Below are 22,908 nucleotides of genomic sequence, written 5' to 3' on the forward strand. Positions count from 1 at the left end.
CTTTGTCTCAGAAACCCCACACTCAGGGCTCCATTTCTTTAGGATTCCAAGAGCATCACCTGCTGAGACATAAATGGCTGGGAGGGGCCAAGATAGAAAGGGAGAGGCTTGGAAGGAGACCCTGAATAGGGAAGTGAACCCCAGGTGCCAGACAAGCCCTGTAGGGAGGGCAGTGACGGTGCTAGCAGCCCAGCATCCCACTCCTTAGCCTCGCAGCCGCCTGGCAGATGCTTTCCCCACCCCCACCTACAGGGCTGCCTCACTTCCCTCCCCCGGCAGGTGTTGGGTTCAGTAAGCAGAGCCCCAGCTCACCTGGGAAGGTGTGGAGTGAGGAGGGCGTCCAGTTACAAGCCGGGGCTGGCCAGCAGGGGCAATCTGGGGGCAGGAGCCAAAGGCCTGGGAACTGATGGTGGGGCCCGGGGTCCCAGGAGGCCTCAAGACATCCCCACCCTGCAGGAGCCCCCACCCTTGCTGCAGCAGGAGGCACTGTCTTCTGGGCTTCTTGCCTCCCTGAACACCTTCTCCCAGCTCCTGGGGACTGTAGCAGCAGAAAGACCATGGTATCCAGTCTCAGGTGCCACTTGGTAGCTAGTGCATGTCAGTTCCCTGAGCTGGGCCTCAGTTTCCTCATCCTCAGAATGGGAGTGGGGTGGGAATAAGCCCTGCTTGACCAACTGCCCCAGTCAGCATCAGGGTGAATCAAGGGGCTGTGCTTGGTAAACTGGGAAGGGCGGTGCACACTCCTGCAGAGGTTGTTCTCTCTTTCAGCTCCATTCCTTTCTCGCCAACACCCAGGGTGGCCTCCTCCCCCACCCCTCACCCTGGGCCCTGGCACAGTATTCCATGCCTATTTAAGGCAAATCTCCTGATCTCCTTCTAAATAACATTCTCTCCTTGTTGTGGAGAAGACAAGCAGGAAAAGGGGAGGGGAGCCCCAAGTATCCCAGTAGAGGGTGGAGGGGGAAGGGAAGGTACGGGGGTAAAGAAGGCATGTGCTTCCCTCCTCCCACTGTGAGCCTTGCAAAGGCCCTTGCCCTCCCCACTCCCCAGCCTCCCATTTTGGTCCCCTCTCTGCAAAGGCCCTGGATTGGCTCAAACCCCTTTAGAGGGCTTGGGGCACTCCCGGAATGCTTCAAGCAGCCCCTTGTGGGCCCTGGGGGTGGACAACGGGGGAATAATGCTAGTCCCCAGGGGGTGTATGCTTGGGTAAAGAAGTACAACCAGGGTGACCAGCCAGGGGAGAGGGAGGGTCTTGGATAGGATTGAAATCTAATCTCACAGCCAGCCCAGTGTGAAGGATGAAACACAACTGCTCTTTGGTTCTAGAATCCGAGGCTCAGAGAGGCCAAGAGACCTGCCCAAGGCCACACAGCTAGTGAACAGAAGGGTCAGAAATCCAGGCCTGGCTGGCTCCAAAGCTATTGCTTTCTGCCCCTCTCTGCCAGCTCTCTTTGTGCCCGGGGTTGCATGCAACGCCTGACAGTGACTCTTATCCAGGACCGGGCATCATTCAAAGCCCCCTGCCCATATTCTTCCTCTGCCTGCTTCAGCTCCCAGGCGGGGCCCGACTTCTTCCCTTCTGCCTTCCTCCTCTTTTCTCCAGGCCCACCACACCTCTCCTTCCCCTTCTCCTGGGTTCTTGGCCTACCCACCCACCCCAAAAGCTCACCTTGACTTGGTTCATGCACTCAGAAACTTAGAGCTGGAAGGTGGCCTGTCCCACACCCTCCAAAGGACACGGGCTGGGGCACCTTCCCACTGCAGGGCCCCAGCAGGGCCCTTTCCAGCAGCTCAGTGCTTTCCCCGGGAGCCCAAGGCCCTGCTTTAGCCTGCTTCCTTCTTTACCCTCTTGCTGGTCTTTCCCCAGGTGGCTGCCTCCCCAGCCTCCCTTCTCAGCTGGACTAATCCCCCTGTGGTCCTCACATGACTGAGACGCCCTCTCCAGGGTTCAAAAGGAGAGGGTCAGGGATCCTTTACAGATCATGTTGCCTCCTCGGGACCAGGCACTCACTCCTCAGGCATGTGAGCCCCAGCGGCCAGCCCCACCCTCATGTCAGTGGCAGGCTGAACAGGGGTCTGAGGGACAGGGCGAGGAGGAAGGCCTAGCCTCATCTTCCTCTAGGCAGAAAAGGGCCACAGTGCTCAGCTGGTCCAGTGGCCTCATTTCACAGATGAGCAAAAACTGTGTCCCAGGAAAAAGGAGGATAGGCCAGGGTCTTACTGGGGTCCCTGCTAACCTCAGGTGGGGACCTGATCTCCAGGGGGAGGAGGGTCTCTTCTAGGAGGAGATTCAGCTCCTTGTTAAATGGGGGTGTCCTTGAGCTTCCCAGGGTCTTTCTAGCTTGGCTCTACCATTAACCCCTTGTGTGCCCTTGGACAAGCCCCCTTCCCTCTTTGGGCCTCAGTTTCCTTGTGTAAAACAGGTGGATTGGGTGGATGATCTCTGGGATCCCTTCCAGATCAGGCATCCCGCGCCTCCCATCAGCCCAGCCCTCTCCCCCCAGGACTCTGTTTCCAGGCACTTGCCCTGGCCCAGGCCTAGCTCACCAAGATTACTCCAACAGCCTCTGCTCCATCTCTGGCCTTCACTCTCTTCCACTCTGATAAGCCACCCCACACATTGCCCAGGTAACCTCCAGAGACTTGGGAACCTCCCACAGCCCCCACAGGCCTCCTTCAGAATGATTCACCTCATCACCTGGCATTCAGCACATCCGGCCTGCTGTCTTGGACCCTGTTTCCTCATCTGTCAACCCCTCTCTCAGGGCTGTGGTGTGGATACAGTGGACACATGAAAGGAGCCTGGGAAAGGCTGGATAGCCTAACAGGACTCCTGGCTTCTCTGTGCTGCAAAGGCTGCCCACCCCACCCCCACTCTCTTTCATCCAAACTGGTGAGGTCCTCCCCAACCTCTGAGACAGGCCCCCACCTTGGCCACATCAGAGGTGACTTTGCCACATGGAGCTCCCACAGGGCTGGACCCCACTTACCAGCCTGCATTTGCAGCTCCCATCATCCTGTGGGGAAAGTATAACTAGGGGCTCCTACAAAACTATTTGCTAGGACACTTGCTGAGGGCACAGCTGGGTCTGTAGGCTGGGGCCCACGCTCCCTTTTACCCCAGGACTGTTTCTGATCCAGATTATCTTTGACCCTCAGAGACATCCACATCGCCAACTTCCAGAAAGCTCACAGCTGGGCACCGGGGCAGATTCTAAGGGGGTTGTAGACCTGTCTTGCCCTGTTCCGATGACTGACCAAATGGGCTCTCAGAAACCCTCCCTAAAGGCTCAGGAGAGGGTAGCTGGCAGGAAATACAAGTTATCAGAAGAGACTGCTTGGTGACTGAAGCCAGAGGTGATGTACTTTCACCCTTAGCTTAATTTTAACTCAATCACTGGTTCCCTTTCTCACAGTCAGCTTCTTACCATATTTAAAGTCAATACAGTGAAAATCAATAAATATGAAAAGAACAAGGAGGAGGAGGAGAAGAAAGAGACTCCTAAGGGGAGAGAAACCGAACCTAGAAGCTTGGAGACCTTCCACCCTGGGGTCTAAACACTGCTTCAGCCACTTTTTATTTGTAGGGTCTTGGGGAGATTACCTAATGTCTCCGAACCTCAGTTTCCTCATCAGTAAAGTGGGGAACACTAAAACCTATCTCACCCTATGACAAGAGAATTAGATGATGCCTATAAAGTGCTTAGCTCATGGCCTGGCTTCTCATAAATGCTCCAAAAATGATTGCTATAATCCTTATTGAAGACAGATGGATCAAGGCCCCCAGCTGAGGAGGGGAGGGCTGTCGGGAAGGCATAGGCCGCTTAGCCAGAGGTAGGCAGGTGGTGAGTAGCTAGAATAAAACACAAAGTCCTCGGCTTGGTGCTATGCAGTCTACATACATTATCTCATTTAAACCTCAATCTCTTCCTCTATCAAAAATGGGGGTTTGGAACAGATACTTTCTAAGGCCTTTCCAGTTCAGTGAGTACTTATAGAAGGTTTTCAGTTTACAAAGTGTTTTTCAATCTTTAATTCTGTGAGTGTTCTGATAGTTGCAATGGTCATACTACTAGATCTGGGACTAGAGCCGGGGGAGGGCTCTATCTTTCCCCAGAGCCTGGTGGCAGACAGCTTGGAGAGGGGAGGGTGAGACCTGAAGCCCCACCAAGGGCCTGGGGGTGGGGGGGTCATGGCCCAGGGAGGGACGTCATGACCCTGGACGTCATGGAAGCTTGGCTCTGGCTGCTGCCCAGCGTCCGGTTCTGTTGAGCTGTGCCGAGGCCCAGAGGTCTGGCTCTGGAACTCATCAGCCCCACCTGTCAGCCCTCCCCTGGCCAGCTCGCAGGGCCTTTGGTTATCACAAAGGAGAGCGCGGCCAAGAGTGAGTTGAGTGTGGCCTCAGTCCAGGGGCCCAGTATCCCTTCCCTGCTGGGCACCTTAGGGCAGGGAGTGAGTGATGTTCCCGTCAGCCAAGCACCCCCCAATTTGACTGAGCTGTTATATGACAGGCACCGTGAAATATGCAAAGACCTCATTCATTCATAAATATTTATTGGACACCTACAGTGTGCCTGGCCCTGAGCTGGCTCCAGGGAATCCGACAAAAATTCCTCCCTACACTCAAATAAAAGAAGCTGTAAAGGAAAGCAGAAGTGTAATGGGAAATAAAAGAGACCAATTCACTTTACACAAGGGAATCAGAGAAGGCCTTTGAGCTGAGAGAGGGAAGTACAGCTAGAAAGAGCATTGAGACAGAGGGAAGGGCCCATGCAAGGCCCTGAGACGGGAAAACGTGCAGTGTTTGGGGAGCCACGGGACCAGTGTGAGGGAGGTACGTAGCAAGCTCGCCCTCAACTAATGCCAGCTGAACAAATTCACAAACAATCATAAGGATTCCTGCTTCCAGCCAAGATGGAGTAACAGGGACTGGATTTATATTCCCACCTAAAACAACTAACATACCCAACAAAATATATGAAACAATGGTTCTCAAGACATTGGATCCAGACAATGAAAAATAGTGACTCCCGAGAGTCAGAAAACAAATGAGGTGTGCTCTAAGAATGTTCCGTCTTACTGTCTGAAGAGTTTCCAGACCAGAGCTGAGTGAGAAAGGCAGGTGGAGTCTGGCAGTCTCCCTGCAGTAGAAAGATGAAGCCAGGAGCCCAGGGACACGACACAGAGAACTGACAAGGCGAGAGCAGCACATAGAGAACTCTGGAGCTCTACAGAGAGTATCTCTTCAGTAATTCAGCCTGGTGCTTGCACGTAAGGAAACTATCAGAAAGCAGGGTAAGAACAACCCAAAAGGATTAGAGAGAACAATCCTGGGAGCTCACACAGGGCTTCCACAAGCCAGAGTGGAAACCTCACAATTAATGGGGCACTGAGTAGACCACTCAAAAGAGTTTTTGGCTTAGAAGTGGGTTAAAAACTCAATGCTGCTCTGGCCCTATCTAACAAAAAAAGCAAGACCTGAAAGGACTGAACTATTTCCAAATAACTTTTGCACCCCAGAACAAAGCTCAAGAATATTAATAAGAATACAAAAATATCTAGCACCCAACAAAATAAAATTCACAATGTCGGGCAACCAATAAAAATTAGCATGTATACAAAGAAACAGGAAAACATGACCCATGACAGAAAGAAAAACCAATCAATTGAAACCTACCCAGAAATTACACAGATGACAGAATTAGGAGACACAAGTTTAAAACACTTATTATAATTCTATTCTATTTCATATGTGCAAGGAGATAAAGGAAAGACTGACCCTGTGAGGTAGAGATATAGAAGATATTTTTTTAAAGACCCAAACTGAAATTCTAGAGATGAACACTATAATGTCAGAGAAAAAAAAACACACCGCATGGATTAATGAAACATTCGCATAGAAAATTAGTGAACTTGTATGCACAGTAACAGAAACTATCCAAAATAAAACACAAAGAGAAAAAAAGCTTAAAAAATAATAACGTGGCATCAGTGAACTATAACACAACTTTAAGTGACCTAACATATATGCATATATGTATATGTGTGTGTGTGTGTGTGTGTGTGTAATTAGAGCCCCCAAAGGAGGGAAGAGGACAGAAAACATATTTGAAGAAAAAAAAAACTGAAAAATTTCCAAATTTGATGAAAACTAGAAATCCACAGATGTAAGATACTTAATAAACCCCAAGCACAATAAACATAAAGAAACTATACCATGCTCTCTGATCTTCCCCATTTGACAGACAGCCACATCTGCTTGTGCAGTGCCAGGTACATCTGAGACACACTGATGAAGGATGGAGTCAACAGATTTGGCCATAGTGGGAGCCTATTCACCCGGGCTACTTTTAAGCCAGAAGACCTTAAAAGTAGCCCGGGTGAATAGGCTCCCACTATGGCTGGCCCCTCTGGGAAACTGTGGTGTGGTGGCCATGGGACTGCTCAGAACATCATCTCTGCTTCTACTGGTGCTGCCAAGGCTGTGGGCAAGGTCATCACTGAGCTTAATGGGAAGCTCACTGGCATGGCCTTCCATGTCCCTTCCCCCTAATGTATCGGTCATGGAGCTGACCTGCTATTTGGAAAAAGCTTCCAAATATGAAGACACCAAGAAGCTGGTGAAGCAGGCATCAGTGGGCCCCCTAAAAGGCATCCTGGGCTACCGTGAGGACTAGGTTGTCTCTCCTATGACTTTAACAGTGACACCCACTCTTCCACCTTCGATGCTAAGGCTCACATTGCCCTCCCCAATCACTTTATCAAGCTTCTTTCTTGGCAGAACAATGAGTTTGACTACAGCAACAGGGTGACGGACCTTATAGTCTCTATATGGCATCCACGGAGTAAGAGTTCTCTGGATCACCAGCCCCGCTGAGCATGAGAGGAAAAGAGAGGCCCTTAGCTGCTGGGGAGCTCGCCCCGACTCAATCTCCCAAAACACTGAGAATCTCTCATCCTTGACACAATTTCCATCCCAGAGACCCTGAAGAAGGGGAGGAGTTTGGCATGTACCGTCAGTAAAGTACTCTGTACCCAAGTGGAAAAAGAAAAAAGAAAACAAATAAGAAACTATATCAAGGTATATCATAAATTGCTTTTAAAAGGTGATAAAGAGAAAGACTTAAAAGCAGCCAGAGGAAAAAGACATATTACACACAAACAAAAATAAGGACAGCAGATTTTTGTTGTTGTCAGAAACAATGCAAGTGAGAAACAGAGCCACATCTTTAAAATTCAGAAAGAAAAAATCAATATCAGCCTAAAATGTTTTATCCAGGAAAAATATGTTTCAAAAATGAAAGTGAGACAGCATGGGATGAAATTAGAAATTAATGACACAAGGAAGTTTGGAAAATTCACAGATAAGTGGAAATTAAACGACAACTCTGAAATAACCAATGGTCCAAGGAAGACATAACAAGGGAAGTTAGACTATAAATAAATGAAATAAATTAAAATAGAAACACAACATACAAAACTTATGGAATGCAGCCCAGAGTAGTGCTAAAAGGGAAATTTATAGCTGTAAATGCCTATATTATAAAAGAAGATCTCAATCAATAACTTAAACTTTCACCTTAACACACAGAAAAAGGAAGAGCAAACTAACTCTAAAGCAAGCAGATGTAAGGAAATAAGGAAGATTACAGTGTAAATTAATGAAATAGAGAACAGAAAAATAAAGAAAATCAATAAACCAAAAACTGTTGTGTTTTTTTTAAATCAACAATATTGACAAATCTTTAGTTATATTGACCAAGAAAAAAAGAAGATTCAAATTACAAGGATCTGAAATGAAAGAGGGAACATTACTACTAAACTTACACAAATAAAAAGAATTATAAAGGACTACTATAAACAACTGTATGCCATTAAATTAAATATCTCAGATAAAATGGACAAATTTCTAGAAAGAAACAAACTATTGAAACTGACTCATGAAGAAATAGGCAATCCCTATAGACCTATAACAAGTAAAGAGATTGAAATATTTAAAAAAAGTATCCATTGGCTCAGATGGCTTCACTGATGAATTCTACCAAACATTTAAAGAATTAATACCAATTCTTCACAAACTCTACAAGAAAACAGAAAAGGATTCTATCAGGATTTCTCATTCTATCAGGTCAGAATTATCTTGATTCTAAAACCAAAGACATCATACGAAAACTGCAGGCCAATAGGTCAACAAAAGACTAGCAAACTGAATCTAGCAACATATAAAAAGAATTACTCCATGACCAAGTGGGATTTATCTTAGGAATGCAAGGTTGGTTAAACATCCAAAAAACAATTAATGTAATATAACTTATAATAGAATTAAAAACAACAAAAAAAAATACATGATTATCTCAATAGATGAAAAAAAGCATTTGACAAAATCCAACTAATTTATAATAAAACAAAACAACTTAGGAATAGAAGACAATTTCCTCAACCTGATGAAGGCATTTACATAAAATCCACAGCTAACATCATACTTAAAAATAAAAGACTTGACACTTTCCCCCTAAGATCAGGAACAAGACAAGGATGTCTGCTTTCACTATTTCTAGTCAACATCGTACTAGAGGTTCCAGTTAGGGCACTTAGGCAAAAAATAAAAATAAAAGGCACCGAGGTTGGAAAGCAAGAAATAAAACTATATTTGCAGGTGACACAATTTTGTATACAGAAAGTTCCAAGGAATCCATAAAAAAATACTGTTAGAGCTAATAAACAAGTTCAGCAAGGTTGCAAAATAAAAGATTAATATACATAAATCAATTGCATTTTTATACACAAATCAACAATCTGAAAATAAAATTAAGAAAACAATTCCATGTATAATAACATAAAAAAGAATAAAATATTTAGGAATAGATTAACAAGAGAAGTGAAAAACATCCCCAGAAAACATTGTTGAATAAAATTAAAGAAGATCTAAATAAATGGAGAAACATCCTATGTTCATGGCTCAGGAGATTTAATAGTGTTAGCAATTAAATCTGTGTCAAATACTTCCCATTTACTCCCCAAATACTCAATAGTGTCAAATACTCCCCATTTGATCTACAGATTCAACACAATCCTTATCAGAATCCCAGTTACCATCTTTGTAGAAATCAACAAGCTGATGCTAAAATTCATATGGAATTTCAAGGAACCCAGAATAGCCAAAACAATCTTGAAAAAGAACAAAGTTGGAGGATCCACACTTCCTGAGTTTAAAACTTACCACAAACAACCAACAGTAATTAAAACAGAATGGTACTAGCATAAGGATAGACATTTAGATCAATGGCAAAGAATTAAGAGTCAGAAATAAACCCATGTGTCTATGGTCAATTGATTTCCTACAAAAATGCAAAGACCATTCAATTGTGAAAGAATGGTCTTTTCAACAAAAAGTGCTGGGACAACTGGATATTCACATACACAAAAAAAAAATGAAGTTGGAAATTTTACCTCATCATATGCAAAAAGTAACTCAAGATAGATCAAATACTTAAATGTAAGAACTAAAATTATAAAACTCTTAGAAAAAAACATAGGAATAAATCTCAAATTAGGCAACAGATTCTTAGACAGGACACCAAAAGCAAAAGTAGATAAAATGGACTTTATCAAAATTTAAAACTTTTGTGCTTCAAAGGACGCTCAAGAAAGGGAAAAGACAGCTCATAGAATGGGAGAAAATGTTTGCAAATTATATATTTGATAAGGGACTTGTGTATAGAATATATAAAGAACACTTAAAACACAATAATAAAAGAAACAAATAAACCAATTACAAATTGGGCAAAGGACTTGAATCAACATTTCTCCAAAGAAGACATACAAATAGCCAATAAGCACACGAAAAGATGCTCAACATCATTTGTAAAAACGTTATGCCAATAAATTTGACAAATGAGATGAAATGGACAAATTCCTTAATAAAAGACACAAAGTGTGAAAGCTAACTCAAGAAGAAATAACCTAAATAGCAACATATTTATTAAAGAAAGTGAATTCATTTGTAAGAAGAAGAATCTTTTCAACAAATGATGCTGGAATAATTGGATATTCATACACACACAAAAGAAATTTGACTGATAGCCTATATCAATATTATCAACTCAAAATAGATGATAGACCTAAAGGTAAAACTTAAAACTATAGCCACGCATTAAAATTCTTAAAACTATGACTGAAACCAAGGGTTTGGTGAGGATATGAAGCAACTAGAATTTTTATACATTGCTGGTGGGAGGGCAAAACAGAATAATCAACTTTGGAAAACACTGGCAGTTTTTTAAGAAGATAAACATAGTATCCACCTATCATTATGATCCACCCGCTCTACTCTTAGGTATTTCTCCAAAAGAAATAGCAAAAGCATATGTCCATAGCAGTTTTATTTGTAACAGCCAAAACTTGGAAACAACCCAAATGTCCATCAACAGGTGAATGTAGTTGTATATCCATGTAACCGATTACTACTCAGCAACAAAAATGGAATGATCTATTAAGATATCCAACATGGATGAACCTCAAAAAAATTATGCTGACTGAAAGACCAAAAAAGAGTACACAGTGTATGATTCCATTTGTACAAAATTCTAGAAAATGCAAACTAATCTATAGTGACTAAAAGCAGTTCAGTGGTTGCCTTGAGTGTCAGGGAGCAGCTGAAGGGATTAAGAAGGGGCAGGAGGAAACTTTGATGATGGATTTGTTCATTATCTTGAATGTGATGATGGTTTCACAAACGTACACCAACGAGTGCGTATATCAAAGCTTATCAAATTGCATACTTTATAACATGTGTGTGCCAATTATACCTGAAATAATCTGTTTAAAACATGATTAGAAGGAAGTATATGTGATGTGTCTCTGCTCTTAACTCATGACGTGACCTCAGGCATGCTGGTCTTTGTAAGACTTACTTTCTTTTTCTATAAAGTTCAGGAAGTATTATAACCCACAAGTACTAGCTTAAGCCCAAAAGGGAATTTACTGGAAGGAAGCTTCCACACGTGATGGAGCCCAGGAAGGCTTCTCTATCACTTATCTTTGCTTCTCTGATCACAGCTTTCCCTGTTTTCACCACTTACAGAAAAGGAAAGCTACCAGCTTCTGAGTTTTGCGTATTACACATTTAATTACTCAGAGAGATGCTGAATTGACTCCTTGTTAATTCCAGGCCCAAGTGTAAATTCTCAGAGATTTATCAGTCTACTTGGGTGAAGGATTCCACTGTGCACCACGGTACCTTAGTCAGGGGGCAGAGCGACAGAGGATGAACCTAGCTGGTTTTGCATCCTACAGACAGAGGACAGGACAAGTGCAAGCAAAGTGCTGGGTGAACAAACCACAAGAAGGGTGTCAGGAGATACTGGTCAGAATTCAAGAGACCTGTCCTGTGCTGATAATCGTGCCTCTTGATGGGGGCAGCAGGTGTATACATAAGGTTCAGATGAGCAGCAGGAGATGAGTGGGGAAAGAATTCAATTCTATTTGTGCAGTCTGGGAAGGTTTCATGGAAGAGGTGCCATTGGCATCAGGTCTGTGAGAAAAGTTATGTCCTGCATTTGTGCGGCCTTTAAAGTTTACTAAGTGCTTTCATATCTTCTCTTTGGAGTCTAGACCCATCCTCTCAACCTCCCCTTGGGGTTAGCATTATTACACAGTCCTTTGCACAGATGGGGAAACTGCCTAGTAGAGACATTCGAGTGACTTGCCCAAGTTTACACCAAGTTTGCATCTTGGCAGAGCAAGATGCAAAACCACTGTTTTGACTCCAGAGCCCTGACTTGTTCCCTGCCCAAAGCTGACTCTAAATAGGGCCAGGGATGAGAGGGGTGGAGGAGTGGTTGGTGAGTGTATGGCAGGGACTGAAAAAGGAGGGAAGCTCAGGTAGCATCTCCGAGCTCCTCTGCATGGTGTCCTCCAGAAGATGCCCCACACACTAGAGCCTGGCTCCAGATTCCCAGAGACCACCTTTGAGCTGTGCTTCAGACTCTCAGACCAGAGTTTCCACTCCAGACCTCTCTCCTGACCTCCAGTCCAGCAGCTCCAACAGCTTGTTGAATCTCAGGCTCAAAATGTGAACTCATCGAGCCCTGCAGAATGTCAAAAAAACCTCAGGACCCATCCCAACCACCCGAGGATAACGAAACTAGGAATCAAAGCCACGTATGTGGCCGCTACCATATACACGTACAGGCCTTGAGCTGTGTGACACACAGCACTGCATTTCATCTTTACATCCACTGTGCGGCAGGTATCATCACCACCCCCATTTTACAACTGGGGAAACTGAGGCTCAGACAGTATATTTATTGTCCCAGGTTACATAGCTGATAAGTGGTGGATCCAAGTCCATCCGATGACAAATGAACTATAATCATCCTACAAAATTGTTTCTTCCTCTCAACCTGCTCCCAAGCCCCCAGGTCTGAGACTCTGCCATTTCTCTTGGTTTCAGTATCTCAAGACAACCAGCAATTCTTAAAGAGTTGGAGGCTTGGGCAGGGTGGCAGGCAGCCAGCCCCCACTGAGGCGGTAGGAGGGAAAGGGGGACCTGACTGCTTCATCTACCAACCATCCATTGATTTAATGTTGCTTTTAATCCCGACTTCTTTAAGAGTTAAATTTAATTGCCAGGTTGCATGCTCTGGAGGTTAAAAGCAAGGAGCTTGAGGTCAGACACTAGGATTCAAGTCCAGTCCTGGCTTCCCTGCTCTGTAACCTTGTGGCAGCTTTTAAACCTCTCTGAGCAGCTGCTTCTTCATCTGGAAAAGAGTTAACAATCCCAACCTCTTGGGTTAAAATGTTGTGAGGGGAGATGGTTTCCAATAGCCGGACAAGGCTCAGGCTGCCTTCAGCGTGGTCATACCTACCCCACACGCTTCCTCCATCCACCCCTCCAACTGAGGCTAGATTACTCCAAAACATTTAGAAAATATACTCAGTTTTGTCAGATGGTTACATCTTTTAGATGCCTTACGTTTGTCTGGAATGTTCTTCCAGGAAGTCATCCTCTGAGCCTCAGTGCGCCTCCCCTGCCCACAGCAGCTAAACCAATCTCCTTACCCCCACCGCCCCTTCTTTCTGAGCCTTTCACATGCTAATGTGCACTGTGGATCTCCCAGAGGACTGTTGGGGATGGAAGGGGGACAATGGAACTTCCCAAACTTACTTCCTAAAGCACCTACCAACGTCTCCCCTGAGAAGACAGCCACTGCCTGCTCCTCACTCACCTTGGGCAATCTTTTGCCTAATCTCTCAGCTCCAGCCTCCCGTTTCCAACCACCTGAGACAGATTTCCTACCAAATCTGGCCTTTTCTCTGTCCTTCCCTGGCGCCTCCCACCGACCCCAGGATTCACTGTCCCTCCCTAATCCCCTCCTACAAAGCTCTTGGGGGGGAGGGGTGCCCAGTGCTTGCCCTTCTCTCCACGTCCTTATGACCCTTGGTCCAGCTGCCACCAGGGCCCAAACCATGGACCCAATTCTCCTTGTCTGTTCACCTGACACTCCAGCCAAACCAGGCTCTACACACCCTGAGTTTTTCCATACCCATGTCCTTCCCTCTGCCTGGAATGCTCCCAGCTACCCATCTTCAGGGTCCAGCTCCAGTGCAGCAGCCCCCCAGGAGCCTTCCCAGCTGGCCTGGCTGAAGGCTGCAAGTGGCCTCTCATTTCCCTTGGGCATACTTTGGTATGCTTGAGGCTGCTTCATCACTGATGGGGTCCAATGTAGTCTTTGGTATACAGTAGCTACTCATAAATATCCATAGTTGGAAAGAATGAGTCTAATCCAACTCCTTTGTTTTACACTGGAGGCACAGAGTTGAAGAAACGGTTTGACCCACCAGCTCCGCCAGGAAACAGGGCTGAGGGAGTCTCCCGCAGGGCTCCTCCCCCAGCTAGGCTTTTTCTGCCATTTGCTTTGGGAAGGAAGTCCTCCAGGGACCCAGTGGGCCACGTTTCCCTGAGAAGACAACTGTCTAGAGCTCATAATACAGACTCCAGCAGAGAGGTTGAGTGGAGGCCTCTTGTCAGCCAGTCCCTAGACTGCTGTGCAAGTCTGCTATCCATTCCAGAAGCTCACAATTCCTCCTCTGTCTCTCGGAGCCTTCCCGCTGGCATTCCACGATTCCTAGCACCACCACATGGTCCCTGTCTGAGGCAGAAGGGGCCTTAGGGATTATTCATTGAGAGGGCCCACAAAGGTCCTTAACCTCCCAAGCTGTGTGCACAACTCTGTGTCTATAGGTTTCCAGAGCCAGCATCCAGAGATGCCACCTGAGTCTCATTGGGGGTCCAAGACCCAAATGAGATACAGAAAAATTATCTGTCCAGCCTCTCATTATAATTTGTTAATACACGTAAGGTTCTTAAGACTGTACCTGGCACATTTTAAATACTCTCTAATGGGTTGGCCCACAGCCTGATTTTGTAAATAAAGTTTTATTGGCACACAGCCATGCCCATGTTTTTGTATTGTCTATGGCTGCTTTCCCATGATAGCTACAAGGGCGGAGTGGAGTAATTGCAACACAGATGCTGCCATTATGATGATTATACAGACGAACAGTAGGCCCCAAGCCACCCAGCAAGTAATCCCTGGGCTTGAATCTATGTCTCTGTTCAAGGATTCTATAATAAACCTATCTGCTGCTTTTCTTCTCTCACCTTCACCACACAGTGCTCATTCATTCATTCAGCAAGGGTTCAGGGACCCCTGCTATGTCCTGCAGATTGAGCTATTAGGGGCAGAGGAAGGCTAGGGAGAAGCTGACCTTATGGCTTTACAGAATGACCTCACTCTCCCTCTCAGACCCGTGATTAGCCCTCTGTACCGTTGCCACCTCATTTGCGCTAATCACATTGGTCGCCTCCTCCTCCTCCTTCTTCTTTAATTTTTTTAATATTAGTTTCAGGTGACACTGGCCTTCTTCTTGTCTGTCACACACTCACATTTTCTTCCTACCTCAGGACCTTTACATATGCTGGTTTAACTGGCTCTTTCCCACCATGCAGGCCCCATCTCGGATATCGCCACCAAATTAAAACTTCGGGGGCCAAGTCACTTTTATGCTTACATGGCACGTGTAAGTGAAATATTCTGTTTAGTTGTTTTGTGTTGGTCTCCCTGAACACAATGTAAGGTTTCTGTCTCATTCACTGCAGGAGCCCAGTGCCTAACAGTGGGCTTTCGTGTTACTCAGTAACTATATTAAATGAGTGAAATGACTCCTGGACAAAGTGTCAGGCAATGTGGCTTCTCTTCCTGGCTCTGTAAGTCCACTCACTGAGCCACAGTTCCCTTCTTTGAACCTCGGTTGCCTCCTGTATAAGGTGGAATGTGAGGGTTGGATGAGAAGCCCGTGCCTTTTGGTTTGAACATTCTATAACTTCAAAGCAGTGGCGGGGGCCTGCCACTGATAGGTTTGGTGGAAACACATTATATTTGACTGTGAGCCTCAGCCCCAGCTCAGGCCTGGGGGACAGATGATAAACTACTGAGGCCTCATCCCTCAGAAGGAAGAGGTGAGGGAATAGAAGGAGCGGAGACTCAGAATTAGGCAGGCAAGGAAGACTCTGAGAGTTGCAGACCCAAGGCCAGGGAGGAAGAGTCCAGAAAAGGGAGGCAGACAGGAAGAGGGGGCAACCCCTCCTCAGAGGCGTGGGACTGGGGTCGTGGGGCGGGCTTCTTTCACTTTTTAGCTTCTGAGTTGTTTGAAATTTGTATAACAAGTATGCATCAGTTTTGCAACTGGAAAAATTAAAATGCACATGCCCTTTGACCCCGCAATTCCATTTCTAGGAATTTCCTCACAGAGGCTTGTGTGAAATGACCCATGTCAAGGCTATGTACAGCCGCCTTGTTTAAAATAGCAACAGGCTGGAAACAATCTAAATGCCCATCAAAAGGGGACAGGCTAGATAAACCAGGGCACATCCACAAAACGGAACAGTAGAGAGATGTTAAAAAGAGCACAGCCAGTCTGTTATGTGCTAATGTAGAATAATCTCCAAGATCTCTGCCAGGTAAAAGAAACAAGGTACAAAACAATGCAGATAGGATGCTACCACTTACATGAAAAACTACACTTACAAATGTTTATAAATGCTCAGAACAGCTCCAGAACTTGTGCTAGTTGCGAGGGGTGGGGTTGGGGGAGACTTAATGTTCAATATTTTTATAAAATTGAGTTAAAATTCACATAACATGAATCATTTTAACCATTTTAAAGTGTATGATTCAGTATACTCAGTGTTGTTCAACCATCATCTCGATGTAGTCCCAGCATTTTCATCACACTAAAATAGAAACACCCCCATATCCGTTAGACATCATTCCCCGTCTCCCCTCCGCTGACTCCTGGCGATCACTAATCTGCTTTGTCTCTAGCGATTTGCTGATTCTGGATATTTCATATAATTGGAACCATACAATATGTGACCTTTTGTGTATAGCTTTTTTCACTTAGCATGTTTTGGAGGTTCATCCACATGGATCCTTTTCATGGATTTTTTATACTCTATTGTATGTATGTACCATATGTTGTTTATCCATTCATCAGCTGATGGACATCTGGGTTGCCTCTACCTTTTGGCTATTGTGACTAGCACTGCCATGAACACTCACGCACAGGTTTTTATTTAAATACCTGTTTTTAATTCTTTTGGGCACATACCTAGGAGTAGACTTGTTGGGTCATCTGGTAATTCTATTTAACATTTTTAAGAATTGAAAACAGTTTTTAACATTCTTTTGTCCTTTGTGAATTGTATACCGGGAGCACCATGAGCAAATATTAGCTCTTTTAAAAACAAAAAAGAAAAATATGAAGGTGTACTTCATGGGAAAAAAAATAAAGCATAGTGTGTAAATACAAGGGATTATTGGTAGGTAAGAAATTAGCAAATATTTATCTAGATGATTCCTGGAAGAAAACTGTATTTTGGACTTAGACCTCAATTCAAATTCGATTCCTTCGTTCCATTTTAGTTTCAGTAGTGGGGTATAGGGGGACCTGGGTTCAAATCCCTATCCTATCAGTTAGAGCTGTGCACCATTGTACAGGTTACTTAACCTCGCTGCACCTCAAATGTAAAAGACAGAAAAATTATCTACCTGGCCAGCTATGCGAGTTGGGACTCGTTACGCGTAGCTCTGTGCCTGGCACCCAGCTGGCAGTCTAGTTTAGCAGCCTTATACTAGCAGGATGAGGGCGCCACCTCTGCGCTCCTTGGATCATTGTGTTCTGCAGCTTTCCTCACATTAGCTTCTCTGGTTCTCCACATGCTCAAGGAACTGTAGGAGGCCTGGCCCTACTGAGCAGAGTTCCCCTCCCACAATATTTCACCACCCTTAGTGCCAGACAGTCCAGAAGAGGGGCCAGCCAGGGTGTGAGGGGACGGGAACCAGGGTCAGGTACTGGGACAGGGGCCTGGGTCTGCCAAGGACCATCCAAGACAGGGAGCATGGGTTTGCTCTATGAAGCTATAGAACCCAGGGCCATATATATGGAAGAGTTGGGTGAAGGAACAGGGAGACAGAGCTGGGTTTAACTGGGTTTAACTTTAAATTAAATTTTTAATTGACAGGACATAATGCCAAGCACTGTGTCAAGCACTGTTGTGTGATCCCACAAAATTGTCCCCATTTCACAGAGGAGGAAACCGAGGCACAGAGTCCTTAGCCACTTTGCACAAAGTCACAAAAACAAATATAAAGTGCAACAAGGTTTGAACCCAGGCCTGTCTCAGTCTAGAACCTGGAAGAACTGGAGGTGAAGCAGTGAAATGAGCAGTTTGAGGTGGGTAATGTGAGCTGCTTCTCCCTAAGTTCAGGCAGAGGCTGGATCAGTTTTTGGTGGAGATTCAAGTGTGCGACGTAGGCACCTGGATATAGGTCCTAGGGTTCTAGTTACTGGGGTACAAGGAGATTCCCAAGGTCTGTCTCCAAAGATCTGGATGTAGTTGTTTTCAGATGGGCCCCAGGAATCTGTCTTTTTCAAAAGACGATTCTGGTCTGCAGCCAAGTGTGAGGCCCACTGGCTTGGATGACCTCTAGGGCCCCTTTTAATACAGCTTTTATCATCTGCAATGCCCACCTTGGAGGAAGCATTCCTTTGGGTTAGGCACTGACCTCTCTCCCTACCCCCTCCTTAAATCCGTAAGGCCTGAGACAGAATGAGTGCATCTGCTCCCTTCCCCTTATGAACAAGAGGTTTTCTGGAAGGCAAAAAAGACTGTAAAGGTGGAAGGTACAGGCGCCTCATTGCCACCTTCAGTGGTGAAGGTAGAGCCAGCTCATCTTCCCTCCTTACCTTGCCCCACCCTACTCTACGCAGAGCCCTAATCCCCAAAAGTCTGTCACTTGTCCCACTGGACCCTAGTCAAGTACAACTATTGTTACTTTCAGTCCCTAGGTCTTGGAAATTCTGCCCAGTGGGGCCAGCTTCCCCAGCACGCCAGGCAATTCTGCAGTTTGTCTGGCCTGGGGTCGGGGGGCCTCTCCCAGGCTCTGGGAGGACCAGCAACTCAGGCAGGGAAGCAGGCCAGAGAGCCATTCTCAGTGACCTTTGGTTTCCTGGGAAGGACCCAAACCAGTAAAAGTTTAGCAAGTGCCATTTAATCGTTGTCAGAACTTAAAACTTTTTTTTTTTTTTTTAAACACACAGATTTTTCTGGGGGATACAAGATCATTAAGGGCTCCATATGAAAAGACCTTTGATTCGTTTTACTTTTTCTTAGAAAGAAAATTTCCAAGTTACCTGTCTTTGCAATTAAATAGAAACTATGAAATGAACTCGGTACCTTGCTGCGCAACCTCAGGTGAATTGAGTTCAGCCGCTGAACCTCCACATCTGCAAAGGCTGCTGGCCCAGTGTTTGGGGTGGCACTGGTGGTGGGCAGCGGCTCTGGCTGCTGACAGGGAGGCATCAATTGGGAGCCCTGGGTGCAGGCCAGGAACCTTTGATCTGCCCAGACACCCTTTCTGGGTTTCTGATTGTTGTTTTTAATCGTTTCCCTTTCACATTCCTGGGATCCCATTCCCTCCCCACCTCGGGAGAGGGACGAAGCATTCATTGACATGTTAGTATAGCAATACTTTTCTCAGGGATTTTTCCATGGTAATCTAAGCCTTTTATTCATTCAATATTCATTACTGAATCCCTGTACTAAGACCTGCCTGGGCACTGGGAATTCAAAAATGAAAAAAAGACATCATCACTGTGCTCGGGGTTCTCCCCTAATTTTCAGCCATGTGGGAACAGAAGAAATAACATTATGTTGGGGGAGGAGGGGAAACATTGCCTCTTGGGAAGATTGGATTTGAAATTAAGTTCTTGGTTCTACTTTTTTGCTGATTTTATAATCACCCCTCCTGTGGTCCTAGAACTTTGAGGCCTTCATAGAACTTCCAGAGCCAGGATCTCATTTAGCACTCAAGAAAGACTGGATCACCACTCATGAGAACCTGAAAGGCATATCTAGTTTGACAAGGAGAAAAACAAAGCCTTAGAGAGATTAAACTGCCTCCGGTCACACAAGTTGCCATGGTCATCTAAACTCAAACCTAGGTCTCCTGGCACAGCTTGTTTGGAAATACTGTTGGCTTTGGATTTGAATCTGGGGTCGAGGTAACTATGTAGCCCAGAGTAAAGAAGGGTAAGGGGAAAACAGAGCTCAGGATCTTTGGGCTGAAATGACCCAGTCTCTGATCTTGACCTGCACCACTGATCTTCAAACTAGCAGTAGGATCAAAGGCGATAACCACAACCCCCAAGTGCTTTCCACAAGCTCTCACTTATCTTACACAACACATCCTTGAAGTTGTGCACTAGTATTCCCATTTCACAGGAGCACTCACTGATACTCAGCTGGTAGGTCCCCCAAGGTCACAGAATTAGAATCCCATCACAAGGCTGTTTCCCACCATGCATGCCATCCATTAATAATAGCTAGGTGACTTCCCCTAATACTTCTGGGCCTCAGTTTTTACAACTAGGGAAAGCAGGGACAATGGGAAGACTCTGTGAGGCTACATATTAATTGCCTGGGCAGGAAGGAGTAGGTACTTTATAAATGCTAGCATCCTGCCCCCTTCCCTTCCTGAGTGAGACCTCTCCCATCCAAGTGCAGCTTAAACCTGTAAGTGCAAAGAAAATTCACCTCAGCTACACCCCAGCCTTTGGGCCTCAAGGTCACTCTCTCTACCTGCCTACTTACTGCCCAGGCTCTCGTGATGGTGGGGGAGCTGGGGTTAGAATGGGAGGCCTACCCTAAAGTCCAGGCACACCCTTAGGATGCTGGGTGGGTCCCAGAGCAGCGTTTCTCAGGAGGCTGACTCTTTTTCCTCCCTTAAGAATGAAACACCAGGGGCGGCTGATTAGCTCAGTTGGTTAGAGCATGATGCTCGCAACACCAGGGTTGCTGATTCAATCCCCACACGGGCCACTGTGAGCTGCGCCCTCCACAACCAGATTCCAACAACTACTTGACTTGGAGCTGATGGGTCCTGGAAAAACACACTTAAAATAAACAAAAGTTAAAAAACAAAAAAAAGAATGAAACACCAAAGGGTAATGTATATACCATAAATCAAAGAGGAAGGGCCACAGGCCCCAGATAACCCAGAGGCCCCAGGAATGGCCTGGGATCATTTCAGCAAAGGTCTATTGAACACCTACTACTGCAAATGCCCATCACTCATCAAGCTCTCTGCTGGAGGCCGGGGGCTGCAGAGATTGAGGGGTGAGGCTGTATTCACTTAGCAGGGGTTGTGGATACTTCACGGAGTCTGAGATTTTCCCATCTGGTAGGTGAGACTGCAAGAAAAGGTATTCCCGGGCTCAAGAGGACACAGAGAAGGCACTCTGAGAGCATCTGGGAAGGGGAGCGGGGAGTGGATGCAGGAAGATCAGGAACCTGGGGAAAGGGGACAGTTCCAGGCAAACAGAAGAGAACCGAGAACCATGAGAAGCACTGGGGGAAGAGCAGGCACCGGAAAGGTTGCCAGAAGCTGGGCTCCTAGGTCACATTTAGGGGTCTGAGTTCAAAGTTCTCACCCTCCAGGGAGTCTGCCAGAGTTGTATACTCCAAACTCCTCTATCCAGGCCCACAGGCATCAACCACCAAGGTGGTGGCATCACTGGGTACTCACACCAGGCTGGGTGGGAGCTTTCCATTTATATAATCTCCACGTCCCTGTGGAGTCAGAAATTCTTCCACTTCAGGAGCTGAGGAGGCTACAAGGAGGAATGACAGTTGCTGCCTCCAATGTGCTTAAGGGCTGGTCACACATATAGGAAGCTTTCTGAGGCACTAAAAATTCTTGTATAAGCTGTTTCTTATGAAGGCAAAAAAGAATAAAACTGGAAATAATGCAAATGTCTAACAAGAGATAAGTTAAATAAATTATGGCATCTCTAATGGGGGTTAAGCAATCATTAAAAAAATTTTGTCTGAAGACTTTAAAAAGAAATGTTCAGGATAAATTTAAGGAAAAAAAGGAGTATTGAAATTGTTATGTTCAGCATAGATTGCAATTTTGTTTTTTTAAATAGGCACAGACAAAAAGACTAGAATGAACTATTAATAATCTCATGCCCTAAATGGCAGATTGTTTTCTACACTATCATATGGCTTGCAACTATTCAACAATGTGCATGGATTGCTATTATCATCAGAAAAGTAATAAATATTATTTAAAGATAATCAGCTTCATGTCATGGAAAACTACAGTGGTGGGGGTCAACTGTGGACCCTGCGTCATTTGTCACATGGGCCTCTTGGGGCCTCAGTTTCCTCCTCTATAAAGTGGAGACCTGAAGGGCAAGATGAGACTCCCTTACTCTTTGAAAAATTTGAACTAACTTCTAGAGGATACCTGAGTTTAGAAAACTGGTCGGGCTCCTCCTCCTGGAAAAAATGGGGCCATAATACGAATTTGAGGAGAGGATTGGAATTGATAAGGCAGGGAAAAAAGAGGGGAAAGAACAAAAAGGGAGCAGGAGGGAGAGCAGGAAGAATAGAGCTGGGCCAAAGGTGGTAGTCTGCCTGGTGGGAAGATGTAGGGAGGGGTGAGGAAGATGCCAGATGGGCTAAGACCTATGAAGAATGGTGGGGATATCTGCGGGTTCACAAGGTTGGCTCCATCTGGAGGTGCCAGAGGCTGGAAGTATCTAAGAACTTTGGATGAAGTGAAACACCTCTCATGGAACGGCAGTGCCAACTTCCTATAGGAGGCAGTTGCCCTCATACTAGGGCCTGAACCAAATGCTGGCAATGGGAGTGGTGGGAAACCAGGGTGCTACTGGCCTTGTCACCAGCACACACAGTTAGGTGCTCAACAATAATTTACTGAATGAAAGATTATGTCGTTGGGAAAGATATCGCCTATTTGTAGGCCTCAATTTACTCATCTGTGAAATAGAAAATTAGAAAGATTATAAATTGTTGGGGAAACTAAGTCAGGAATATTGCACACTTCTACTCTCAGTACTCCTTTAAGGTAATGCTAGCCCTGTTTAGCAAGCAGGCCGGCACACCGAGACTCTGAAGGATGGAGTCACTCGTCCAAGGTCTCTGATCCTAACTGGTTTGACTGCAAATCCAACTTCTCCCATTCCACTGATGCTGCGCGTCGCTTCCAATCTTAAAACCCAGGTGCAACGACCTGGTTTGGTGGGGAAAGTAAGAACAGACACTGGATACAGGGAGGCAGATCACACCCGGCGACGCCCGATCCCGACCAGGGTTCCGCCGGTCTCCCCGAGTCCCAGCCGAACATCTGGCCTCGGGTGGTAGCTCGAGTTCGGAGGCAGGGGCGCGGAAGAGGTGACCGGTTCTGGGGCAGCTCCTCCCGGTTTGTGGTTGCTGTGCTTCAAGCTCAACCCGAGGCGGGCGAGGGTTTTCCA

General features: G+C 45.7%; 1 long non-coding RNA gene across 1 annotated transcript in view; it reads right to left on the reverse strand.

Moving 5' to 3' along the window:
* LOC117023918 (uncharacterized) overlaps nt 1-20,402 on the reverse strand; it is a 27,570-nt gene extending 7,168 nt beyond the window's left edge. Inside the window, exon 1 of the long non-coding RNA XR_004423278.1 lies at nt 20,271-20,402. This is a non-coding gene — a long non-coding RNA (uncharacterized LOC117023918). The remainder of the gene's footprint in view (nt 1-20,270) is intronic.
* Nucleotides 20,403-22,908: the final 2,506 nt, after the last annotated feature.

Source organism: Rhinolophus ferrumequinum, chromosome 6 (assembly GCF_004115265.2).
Source record: "Rhinolophus ferrumequinum isolate MPI-CBG mRhiFer1 chromosome 6, mRhiFer1_v1.p, whole genome shotgun sequence".
NCBI lineage: Eukaryota > Metazoa > Chordata > Mammalia > Chiroptera > Rhinolophidae > Rhinolophus > Rhinolophus ferrumequinum.